The sequence below is a fragment of the Canis lupus genome, chromosome 19 (genome assembly GCF_003254725.2).
Source record: "Canis lupus dingo isolate Sandy chromosome 19, ASM325472v2, whole genome shotgun sequence".
Classification (NCBI taxonomy): domain Eukaryota; kingdom Metazoa; phylum Chordata; class Mammalia; order Carnivora; family Canidae; genus Canis; species Canis lupus.
This window is the reverse complement of record NC_064261.1, coordinates 49885570-49898428: the sequence shown is the minus strand read 5'-3', so window position 1 is coordinate 49898428 and position 12859 is coordinate 49885570. Positions and strand designations below refer to the sequence as shown.

At 38.1% G+C, this 12859-nt stretch overlaps 2 long non-coding RNA genes across 5 annotated transcripts in view; one reads left to right on the top strand and one right to left on the bottom strand.

Moving 5' to 3' along the window:
• Window positions 1–3913, top strand: part of LOC112649333 (uncharacterized) — a 46284-nt gene extending 42371 nt beyond the window's left edge. Inside the window, exon 6 of the long non-coding RNA XR_003129545.3 lies at window positions 3295–3913. This is a non-coding gene — a long non-coding RNA (uncharacterized LOC112649333). The remainder of the gene's footprint in view (window positions 1–3294) is intronic.
• The window catches only part of LOC118351516 (uncharacterized), a 194046-nt gene that overhangs the window by 114699 nt on the left and 66488 nt on the right, over window positions 1–12859 (bottom strand). The window lies entirely within an intron of this gene.

Here is a 12859-nt window from a genome sequence, read left to right as displayed (position 1 = left end):
TGAGCCAAAGCTGAAGGGAGCCTGGGCCAGGGAAGTCCCAGGGCTCTTGGTACAAAAGTCCCATTAGCATAATAGCTGAGGCTTAAGTGGTCACAGGCTGGGGTAGTCCTATAGCTCTCTGTATATAGTAGACCTGGCAGGACAGCTGATACTAAAGTAGACACAAGCTGGGGAGAGTCCAGGGGCTCTCCATCCAGAGGATGCCCTGGCAGGTCTGCTGATGCTTATGTGGGTATGCACCGGGTGGTCCTGGAGTCCTCTGTGCAAGGAGTACCCTGGCAACATGAGTTGGAGGTTCCTAGGGTACTTTGTTTAGGGGATGCCCCTAGGGAGAGGCTGGAGCACACTGGGTACAGGCCAGGGGTCCTCAGGGTACTCTGGACTGGGTCACCCAGGTTAATAGTCTAGAGGTGAAATGTGTGTGGGCAAAAAGCTCCTAGGGTGCTCTTCCCCAAGGGTTCACTGGCAAGTTGTCTGGAGTCAAAGTGGCATGAGTCTGGAGGATTCTAGATTACTCTAGATCTATGTCCCCCCTCCCCCCCACCACCACCACAAGGCGCTGGAGCTACAGCGAGCACTGATGAGGGGTGGCCAAATGTATGCCACACTGCAACAGCCTAGGAGGAATGGCTGGGGTTACTGAGGACTAGAAATTTCACAGCAGGAATAGGCCAGCGCTTGGGTAGGCCAGACGGTGCTCCTGTCCATGCTATCCAAGTGGAAGGGGAGTATAAACTGTAGTCCCTTCAACCCAGAGAAAGCTTCAGCAGTCTCCTAGCCATTTGGCAGAATTCTAGGGCTGGGATTAATGTTCCAGTTGCTGTTTTAAACTGTTTTCTTCTTATGCTCCAGGACACCCAAGGTTGGTGCGGCCTAGAGGCCTGGGGCTCACCGAGACAACAGGGCAGCCTGGTATCAGGATCCTGCTTCTTTCTGCACTATCAAGGTGGAGGGGCAACATAAATAGTGGGGCTTACCTGGCCTTCTGACCCAGAGGGAGTTCCAATAGCTCTATAGCCATTTGGATTCTAGGGCTAATTCTTTTATATTCTAGTTGCCTTAAAAAACTATGGCTTTTTTTCTAGTGCCCCAGGGCAGACAAATCTGTTCATTGTCCCAACTGCAGTTAGCAGTGCTGGTGTGGGGATTCCCTTTGTTACCTTGGCTCCCTCTCTCACTGTTCTCTAGGTGATCTTTTGTTGTGCAGAAGCTATTCAACCCTCAGTTTTAATTCCAGAAGAATTGCTCTATAAATAGGTAGATTCTGTATGTCCAAGGAGGTACTGAGTTCAGGGCCTTCCTGTGTCACTAGCTGGGACCCTCTCTCTCAGCACTAATCGTTTTTAATGGCAGCTCTCATCAATTAATGACCTCCCAAGGCCCCACCTTCAAATACTATAATTTTGGGGATTAGATTTTAACACAGGCATTTTAGAGGACATTTATGTTCAGTCTCTAGCAGAATCCAAAGCTAGTTTATGATAAAGGATACCAAAAGCCCTAGAGGAATTTTCACTCTGAGAGAAACGGCTGCCGACTGAATTGCAATACAGATACAGGTGTTTTTATGAGATTAGCACTGGCAGAACTGGTTTCTGAGCGAGGATGTATCTGTAGGTACTGGACCCTCTGAGACAAGAAACAGGCCATCACTGCACAGTGCGTTAGTGTTCCTTGTATTAAAGTGTCATTGTTCAACAGCAGCCACTTAATAGCAATATGGCAGTAGCCTGAACTGATAGGATTTTACATTTCTCTACCTGGTGTTTAGAAGACTGAATTGGTATCTTTTTTTTCCAAGTGAGCCCCAGGATTATTTAGTAAGGTTCAGGAGAGTTTTCCAAATAGAAGCCTATAGAAATTTGATGCTAATTGAAAAAATCAGAGTTCACTATATATAAAGTGTGTAATACTACTTGTATATGGACACCCAATATTCAAATGCTTTACTGAATACATAGTCTTTTTGACATTTTGTATTTTATTAAGTGGCAGATGCCACGTGGGAGTTTGGGAAATTGTTATAAAAAAGGAATTCCTATTCTTCCAAAAAATTACTGAATTAAGAGGAAGAAAATTATCTTAGACATTATATAAGCTCTCCCTCTTATTCCTACTCCTCAAACCTCTTCATCAAAAAAATGGCTTTGCTTCATCCAGGTAAGTCATTAGGAAAAGGTCTAAGTGCATTTCATGCCCAGGGAATGGAGAAATTGTACTTAAAATAATCACTGGGAATTTACTAGTTTTTCAAGCTTTGGAGGAACGGAAAGAGGTGACAGGTAGCCAGGTATATTTTGCTAGAGCTGCCATAACAAAATACTCAGGCTGGGGTGGCTTAAATAACAAAAATTTATTTTTTCCCCTGTTCTGGAGATGACAAGACTAAAACCAAAGTGTTCACAGGTTTTGTTTCTTTTACGACCTCTCTCCTTGGTTTGCAGATGGCCATCTTCTCACTGTAAACTCATATGGCCATTTGTTGGTCTGTTTACATCCTAATCTTTTTTTGTAAGGACATTAGGCATATTGGAATAGGACCTATCCATATGAACTTGGTGGTGGGTCACTTCTACATGCAACAAGATAGCTAGGAACTTCTGGATCTTCCTGAAGCCTTTTCTCCTCTGGATTTGGTGCTATGTTCTTAGTACCTGATAGCCCTCAAATCCCCAAAATTCATGAGCCTGCTGTGTTGGGGCAAGGTGGGCTCAGCTCCTGTTGAATGGTTGAGGAAGAAGGGACGGGAAGTATGTGGGAGTCACTAATTTGTGGAGCTGGTTCTGCCATTCTTAGGTCATGGTGGGAATCAGTTTCTACATAGAAACATTTTGCTATGTCAGTATTCGTTCCTTTTATATTATCGGTTTTCTAATTCAGATATGGAATTGGTTAAAATGGGTTTTGTGGGGAGACTGAGTGTTTCCCACAATAACATGGCATATTTGCCAACAACAACAAAAAAGACAAGTAAATGTTAATTATAAACTATTCACACAGGGAATCTGCTTGTAGACACTTTTTGTTTTCCCCCGGGGCCTATCAGTGCTTCTTAAATATGTTTTGATTGATTACTCTTTGGTTCACCTAGTTTTACAAAATACCTTGAGGCTTCCTCAGGCTGTGTGTAAATGTTTCTTGTGGATGGTCAAGTTTTACAGACCACAGGATTGACTCCATTTATTTTATTTTGTTTTTTAACTCTGAAGGCCATGATTGATCAACTAGATTGAATAGAATTATAAGATTCATGAATTCATGCAAAAAATTACTTTTTTTTTTCTTAACAAACAGCTGTTGTCAATGATGCGGATGGCTGAAGTTTTATTTGGAAAACAGCAGTTGGTATGAAAACTCTTCTACTGCTTACATTTAAAATATCCCATACAGACACATGGCATGGAGAGGATGTCAAGACTGAAATTTTCTAATATGGGACTTAAACTCTAGCCTGACCTGGAACTCTGCAGGAGGCAGGAACACTACAAGAGCCATTTTTCTTAGATTGTACATGGTAATCTAGATTTTTTTCTCATGGATTTGTATGTGGACCTTCTGATTTTCAAATAAGATCAGTGTCTCTTTTTAATGAGGAATAGAAGGAAAGGGACAAAAAAAAATCTAAAATAAGAGATTAGTCTTCAGGAAGAGCATTTTAAAAAATAATTTTAGTGGTAGCTAAAAACGTTTTCTTCCTAAATTTTATGGGAAATTTTATTCTTCTAAGAGACTGAGAAATTCCCTGGCTAGAATAAGAACTTAGGGCACATTGCCTCCTGGATCTCTTATGGATCTCTCTGAGGAAGAGGAGAATTAATAATGGTAATGCAGTAGCTACAATTATTGGATACTTTTAATGTCCTAGGTGTTTTTACAAACTTTATTTAGAAAAATAAAATTTAGGTTAAGTAAATTCCCCATGGTCACAAAGATAATGTGTTAAATCAAGAATCTGAACTCAGTGTCTGGCTCCAATGCTGCTGCCTTTAAGCATGCTCTTTACTAGTGCATTATAGCACGGGTTGCCTCAAAAGTGTCCCTTCTCTAGCTCAAATGGAATTCTTCTAAGCCTTGATTACTTAAGAAATAGAAAATGAGGTACTATTACCCTCCTTTGCCTACTTTTCCTTTGTCTCCACTTTCTATATAACCCACCAGTTCCTGCTTTGAACCTTACTAAATTTGAGGAAGACTCAGCCAAAATTAAGGCTTGGAACCATGAGTTAGGAGCCTGCTGTGGAGAGGGAAGATAGCAGAGTGTCAGGATCTTGAGTTCTGCTTATCCAACAGACACACTGAAGGAATAGCTACATGTACTGCAACTAACTCTGAAAACTCCCTGAAGACCAGCACAACAGATATTCGACTGTATTATAAAGGGAAGAGAGGTAGAAACACAGAAAACAAATCCTTTGTGGACAGGATCAGACATCACAGATCAGATCTCACCCTTGGCACCTCCTAGCCAAGGGGATGAATACAGGGAACAGGAGCCCCCCCCCCCCAATGTCTGGCTTCAAAAGTTGGTACAATTTAATTCAGGGAGAGCTATAGGAAATGGAGACTGCACCCTTAATGAACCAGCACACTTAATAACTCAGCCTGAGACCTAGCATAGAAGAACACTGTGAAATGTGCCTGGGGTATACATAAAGGAGATTATTAATTTTATTATATATGCTAGAGGGTCAGGGACCTTCAGGAGATTTCTCTAGAAATGGATGCTTGGAGAGCCAGCACTAACCCTCTCCCCATCTACCGTGCTAGCACCAACTGTCCTACCTCAATATTTTCTCACAGATAGACTTCACAAACTCTTATAGGTGCCCCTCCAAAGTGGAAATTAGGAAGGCTAACTCCACACATCAGCATACCTGCAGTTCCTATGCAGGGACTGTCAGCTGGCTGCACAGATAATAAATCCTGCTTTTTGGTGCAGCCATAGCTAGCATACTGGCTCATTGTAGCCAGCAAGGCTAAGGGCCAGCCCTACCGCCCAGAGCAATCACACAGCTTAACCACAAAAGGAGGGTACATGTAGCCCACACAGGAGATATCCCCTGGAGCACCTGGTTCTGGTGAAAAGGGGGGAATGCACTAGAGGACAATTTCTACAATTTCCACTACTTTCAAGATCAGTAGATGTAGCTGATCTACCTAATACGTAGGATAATATAAAGAGACTAAATGAAGAGACAGGAATTATAACCTAATAAAAATCATACAAATAAGAGCCTAAAGGAAATGAGCAATATGCCTAATAAACAGTTCAAAGTAATGATAATAAAGATTCTCACCAGATTTGAGAGAATACTGGGTCAACTCAGTAAGAACTTCAAGAGATTAAAAATATAAAAAAAGCTTCAGAGCTGAAAAATACACTAGAGGGAATCAACAGCCAATTGGAAGATGCAGAATATTGGATCAGTGATCAAGAATCTATGGAATGGAAAGAAAAAAGAAAAAAAAAGTTCAGGGGCCTCTACAGTATCAAGCATAATAACATTCACATTATAGGGATGTTAAAAGGAAGAGAGAAAAGAGGGCAGAAAATTTAGTTGAAGACAGAACAGCCAGAAATTTCCCTAATCTGGGGAAGAAATAGACCTACATGTCCCAGATTCACAAACAGCCCCAAACAAGATGAACCCAAGGAGAACCACACCAAGATACATAAGAATTGACATGGCAAAGTACTGATAAAGAGAGCTTTTAAAGCACCAAGGGAAAAGAAAACAGTTACACAGAAGGGAAGCCCTATGGTATATCAGCTGATATTCCAGCAGAAACATTACAGTCCAAAGGAAGCAGCATTACATAAAGTACGGGAAGAAAAAAGCCTACAACCAAGATTACCAAGCAAGACTATCATTCAGAATAGATGGAGAAACTTTCCCAAACATACAAAAATGAGTTCATCACCACTAAATTGGCCTCACAGGAAATGTTAAGGTGATTTAAATGGAAAGTAAAGCCAATAGCTAGAAGAAAATTATGAAAGGAAAAAAAAAGTTCACACATAAAAACATAGTCAAAGTAGTAAGCAAAATATAAAGCTAGTATGGTAACTATAAATCAAAAATTTTTGAAACACAAGAGAAAGGAATCCAAGCATAATTCTAAAGAAACTATCAAACTGCAAGAAGAAGGATGCCTGGGTGGCTCAGTCAGTTAATCATTTGCCTTCAACTTGGATCATGTTCCTGGAGTCCTGGGATTGAACCTGCCGTAGGGCTCCCTGCTCAGCAGGTAGTCTGCTTCTCCTTCTCCCCTTGCTTGTGCTCTCTCATTCTCTCTCTCTCTCTCTCTCTCTCTCAAATAAATAAAATCTTAAAAAAAGCTGCAAGAACAAAAGAACTACAAAAACAAAAAGAACAAAATGGCAAGTAGTATGTTCCTATCAATAATTCCTTTAAATATAAATGGACTAAAAGCTCTAATCAAAAGACATAGGCTAATAACTAAATGGATTTTTTAAAGACCCATCTATGTGCTTCTATGTAAGAGAATCTACACATCTAAAGATACAGACTGAGAGTAAAGGGAAGAAAAAAATATACTATGCAAACATTTAAAAACAATCAGGGTAGCAATATTTTGATCAGACAAAATAGACTTCAAAAGCTATAGCAAAAGACAAAGAAGAGGGCAGCCTGGGTGGTTCAGCAGTTTAGCACCTCCTTCAGCCCAGGGCACGACCCTGGGGTCCTAGGATCGAATCCCCCGTCGGACTCCCTGTATGGAGCCTGCTTCTCCCTCTGCCTGTGTCTCTGCCTCTCTGTGTGTGTGTGTGTGTGTGTGTGTGTGTGTGTGTGTGTGTGTCTCTCATGAATATTAAAATCTTAAAAAAAAAAAAAAAAAAGACAATGAAGGACACAATATCCTTCAAGGATCAATCCAACTAGAGGATATAACTATTGTAAATATCTGTGCTCCCAACCTATGAAGACTTAAATATGTAAAGCAAATATTAACATAAACAGTGACAAACTCACAGTAACAGTAGGGGACATTAACACCCTACTTACTTCAACGGCTGGTTTAGGCAGAAAATCAATAAGAAAACTGGCTTTGAATGACACATTGGACCAGAAGGACCTAATAGATATGTACATTTAGGTAGAACATTCCATCCAAAAACAGAATACATATTTTCATATGCACATGGATACTCTCCAGGATAGATCACATGTTAAGACACAAAACAATTCTCACTAAATAGAAGATTAAAATCCTATTAAGCAACTTTTCTGAAAATAACACTATGAAATTAGAAATGACAAGAAAAAAAATCTGGAAAACAACAAAAATATATTGAGACTAAATAACATACTACTAAACAAATGGGTCATCCAAGAAATAAGTGAAATTTTTAAGAAAACATGGAGACAAATTAAAATGAAATCACAATGGTCCAAAATGTTTGGAATGAAGCAAAAACAATTCTAAGAGGGATGTTTATAGTATTAAAGGGCTACCTCAAAAGGGAGAAAAAAAATCTCCACCTAATTAACACCCAAAAGAGGTTTATTTAAAAGTGAGCAAAAGGAAGGAATAAAGACCAGAGCAGAAATAAATGAAATTGAGACTAGAAAAATATAAAAGACCAATAAAACTAAGAACTGGCTCTTTGAAAAGATAGAGGACAAAAATAAATAAAATTAGAAGTGAAAGAGATGAAACAACCTAGAAGAAACAGATAAATTCCTAGAAATATACAATCTTCCAAATCTGAATCAGGAAGAAATAGAAACCTTGAATAGACTGACTACTGGTAATGAATTTGAATTAGTAAGAAAAAAAATTCCCAACAGACAAAAGTACAGAGCAGATGGGTTCAGAGGTGAATTTTATGAAACACTTAAAGAAGAGTTAATACTTCTTTTTCTCAAACTATTCCAAAAAGTAGAAGAGGAAAGAAAACTCCCAAATTCATTCAATGAGGCCTATAGTACCCTGATACCAAAACCAGACAAAAATACTACAGAGAAACCTACAGGCCAATATCTCTGATTAACACACATGCAGAAATCCTCAACAAAATATGAGCAAACATTAAAGCAATTTTTCATCATTATCAAGTAGGACTTATTCCAGAGATGCAAAGGTGGTTCAATATTCACAAAAATCAATGTGCTATATATATCACATTAACAAAAGGAAGGATAAAACCTATATGATCATCTCAATAGATGCAAAAAGAGCATTTCACAAACTAAAACATCCATTCATGATAAAAAACAAAGTGGGCTTAGAGGAAACAAACCTTACATAATAAAGGCCATTTGTGACAAACTCACAGCTAACACATCATAAACAGATCAAAAACAGAGCTTTTCCTCTAGATCAAGACTAAGAGTAATGTCCACCATTGACTTCTTTTATTCAACATTAGCACTGGAATTCCTAACTGCAACAATCCTACACGTAAAAGAAATAAAAGGCATCCAAATTGGTAAGAAGAAGTAAACTGTCATAATTTCCAGATGACACAGTATATTGTATGTATACTACAATATACAAAACCCTAACGACTTCACAAAAAAGCTTAGAATTCAGTATAGTTTCAGAATGCAAAACTAATATACAGAAATGTTGCATTTCTTCTACACGATACAAATGATCCAAGAAATTAAGAACGTCTGATTTATAATTGCACCAAAAAGTGTAAAATACCATGGAATAAATTTAATCAGGCAGGTAAAAGATTTATATTCTTAAAATTAATGAAAGAAATAGAGGATGAAGGGTGGCACAAACAAATGGAAAAATATACCCTACTCATGGATTGGAAGATTTCAGGTCATTAAAATGTTCATAATATGCAAAGTAATCTACAGATTCAGTTCAATCCCTGTGAAAATACCATAACATTTTTTCACAGAACTAGAAAAAATACTAAAATTTGTATGGAACTAAAGACTTCAAAGAGCCAAAGTAATCTTGAGAAAGAAGAGCAAAGCTTGAATTAATACAATCCCAGATTGCAAGATATACTACAAAGCTATAGTAATAAAAACAATAAGGTACTAGCATAGACATGTAGATCAATAGAACATGATAGAAAGCTGAGAGATAAACTCCACAAGGTTAATTGATCTACAATAAAAAAGGCAAGAATATACAGTGGGGAAAAAATCTTTTCAATAACTAATGTTGGGGAAAATTAACAGCTGCATGTAAAAGAATAAAACTATACTACTTTCTTAGACCATACACACACACAAAAAAAAACCACAAAATAGATTAAAGATGTAAATGTTAGCCCTGAAACTACAAAATTCCCAAGAGAAAACATAGCATAATTTCTTGGGCATCACCATTAGCAACTTATTTACAGATATGTCTCCTTAAACAAGAGGAACAAAAGCAAAAATAAAGTATTTGGACTATAACAAAACAAAAAGCTTTGCAAAGCACTGGATACCAACATTGAAACAAAAAGGCAGCCTAGTGAATGGGAGAATGATACATCTGGTAAGAGGTTAATATCCTAAGTATACAATTAACATACAACAAAAATCTAATTTAATGATGTGCAAACAACCCACATAGACATTTTTTCCAAAGAAGACAGCCTACAGACATATGAGAAGATGCTCAACATTACTAATCAGGAAAATGGAAATCAAAACTACAGTGAGGTATCACTTTTACCAGTCAGTGAGAAAATGGAACCCTAATGCACTGTTACTAGGAATATAAATTGGTATTAGCCACTGCAAAAAACAGTATGGATATTCCTCCAAAAAATTAATTTATAAATACATGATCCAGTAATTCTACCACTAGTATTTACCAAATAAAAATCAAAACACTAATTCAAAAAGACATGTGCACTATGTTTATTGTAGCATTATTTGCAATAGTCAAAATATGGAAGCAACCCAAATGTCCATTGATAGATGAGTGGACAAAGATGTGGCGTGTGTGTGTATTTTTATATATATTTATATATATATATCAGAGACCCCAACTCAGGGTTCAATCCCAGGCCCCTGGGATCGTGACTTGTTTTATTTATTTATTTTATTTATTTATTTTATTTATTTTTTTTACACTCAAATGAGGCCTTAGGCAGGCAAGGCGTTAGGACTTTGTGGTGTTTAACGCAGGGCAAGGGGAGAAAAGGGAGGGTGGGCTGGGGGGGTGGGCAGAGTTTATCCCAGTTCTACCTCACCACTCTTTAGGTATTATGGTCAAGTCTCAAGATGTTACAAGGTACAAAGTAGTTGGCTAAAAATACAGCCAGAGGTCTGTACTTCTCTTCTTTCCTGCATCTGTGAGATGACAGCTTTCAAGCATCCAGATGAGGACCACATTTTGACCTGAGTTGGGTAAGCATGAGGGATCCACTGAGTCATGGGAGTTGGGGAGCAGGCAGGGAAAGGGACTCAGAGCAGGGGTAAGATTTATGCCCAAGAGAGCTGGTCACCTCTACAGCCTTCAGAATCTTGGTCTGTTTGGTGGTGGGGGGCGGGGGGAGGTTGGGCAGAGAAGGTTTAGAACCACTGGGAGGCTTCCAATGTGGCTGTCCAGGGAGGTGGGATGAGCTGGATGAGTGTCCTTAGCAACAACCGTGGAGCTCACTGATGCTTTACTCTTACAGGTACTTATGCCAACAAGAGCCTGTGGTCCTCACCCAACTGCCATCTGCACACCCTAAGATCATCTCCCTCCAGCGTGCCCCCACTCTGCCTGACAGTGCCCAGCCAAGGGCTGATCCATGCCCAACACTCCTAGCCAGCCTGCTGTTTGCTTGAAATCCCATCCCAGGGGATCCCTGGGTAGCGCAGTGGTTTAGCGTCTGCCTTTGGCCCAGGGCACGATCCTGGAGACCAGGGATCGAGTCCCACATCAGGCTCCCTGAATGGAGCCTGCTTCTCCCTCTGCCTGTGTCTCTGCCTCTCTCTCTCTCTCTCTCTGTGTCTATCATGAATAAATAAATAAAATCTTTTAAAAAAAAAAAAAAAGAAAGAAATCCCATCCCAGAAACTGGAGTGCTTTGGAGACTGGGTGAACAAGTCTCCAGAAGAGATTTTGGCCTCCCAAGGAATTTCCCATTGTGGACTTGCAGGGAGGGTGGAGGAAGACACATGGACTGAGTGGATAAGGGCAGCCCAGAGCCAGCCAGGCAGTTTTATTGAAATATTTTTTTAATTTTTAAATGTATATATGTATATGTGTGTGTGTGTGTATATATATATATATACACACACACACACACACACACACACACACAAAATGGAATATTACTCAGCCCTAAGAAGATTTTTAATGGAATATTACTCAGCCCTAAAAAGATTTTTTCCCATTTGTCACATCATCTATGGATGTAAAGTATATTATGCTAAGTAGAATAAGTTAAAGACAAATGCCATATGTTGTCACATATATGTGGAAAATTAAAAAGCAAAAAACAGATTCTTAAATACAACAAACAAATTGGTGGTTGCCAGAGGGGAAGTGGATGGGGTGACTGGTGAAATTAACAAAGGGGAGTAAAAGGTACAAATTTCCAGTTATAAAACACAGATGAAAAGTACAATATAAGTAATATAGTAATATAAGTATAATATTACAATATTTTGTAATATCTTGGGTCACAGATGGTAATTATCATAGTGAGCACTGAGAATTGTTGAATCAATATGTTGTACAACTAAAACTAATATATATCTATATGTTCATTATATTTCAGTTTAGAGAAATACAAATTGCTGAAAGGAGAAAATCCACAACCATGAATGATCTACCTGCCAAAGTAATCATTCAGAATTGAAAAAAAATACAGGAGTTCATCATCACAAGCAAGCCTTACCATATAAAAAATAATAATAAAATAATAAAAAGTTAAAAGGAATGCTTTAAGTGGAAAGAATAGGACATAACTAGAAAGAATAAAATTCTGCAAGAAGTATTTCACTGTTAAAAACAAACACAAAAAAGTAAATTAATCATTATAAAGCCAGTATGGAAATTATAACATAAAAGTAGTAGAATCAAATATATCTATAATTAGTCAAGGATACATAAAATAAAAAGATGTGAAATAGGACATTTTATGTTTATACATAAAACACGGAAGAGAGAATAATTTTTGATACTTTTAGAATGTGTCTACACTTAAGTGACCATCAACTAAGTATAGATTGATGTACACATAGGATGTTTTACATGAACCTAGTGGTTTTTGATTTGTGGTTGATACACAAAAGAATAGAGTTACCCAAGCATAACACACACACACACACACACACACACACACACACACACAAAACAATATACACAATGGCAAAAAATACATACCTGTTAATAATTACTTTAAATGTAAATCAACCAAATGTTATCAAAAGACATAGGATAACTGCATAGATAAACATGAACATCATACGCTGCCTGCAAGAGACTCACTTCAGACCTAAAGACACATACAGACTGAAAGTGAAGGGATGAGAAAAGATATGCCATGCAAATGAGAGGTTAAAAAAGAAAGCTGGAGAAGTAATACTTTTTTTCCAGACAAAATAGACTTGAAAACAAAAACTGTAACAAGAGACATAAAGGTCATTACATAATGATAAAGAGATCAATCCGACAAAAGGATATAAAATTATAAATATCTATGTACCCAACATATGAGCACCTAAATACATAAAGCAAATACCAACAGACATAAATGGAGAAATGGTCAGTAAAACAATAGTAGTGGGGAACCTTAACACTCACTCATATCAGTGAATAGATCATCTAGACAAATTTAAAAGTCTATAAGGAAACAGTGACTTTGAACAACACATTAGAACAGATGGATTTAATAGGTAAGCACAGAACACTCCGTCCAGAAACAGAATACACA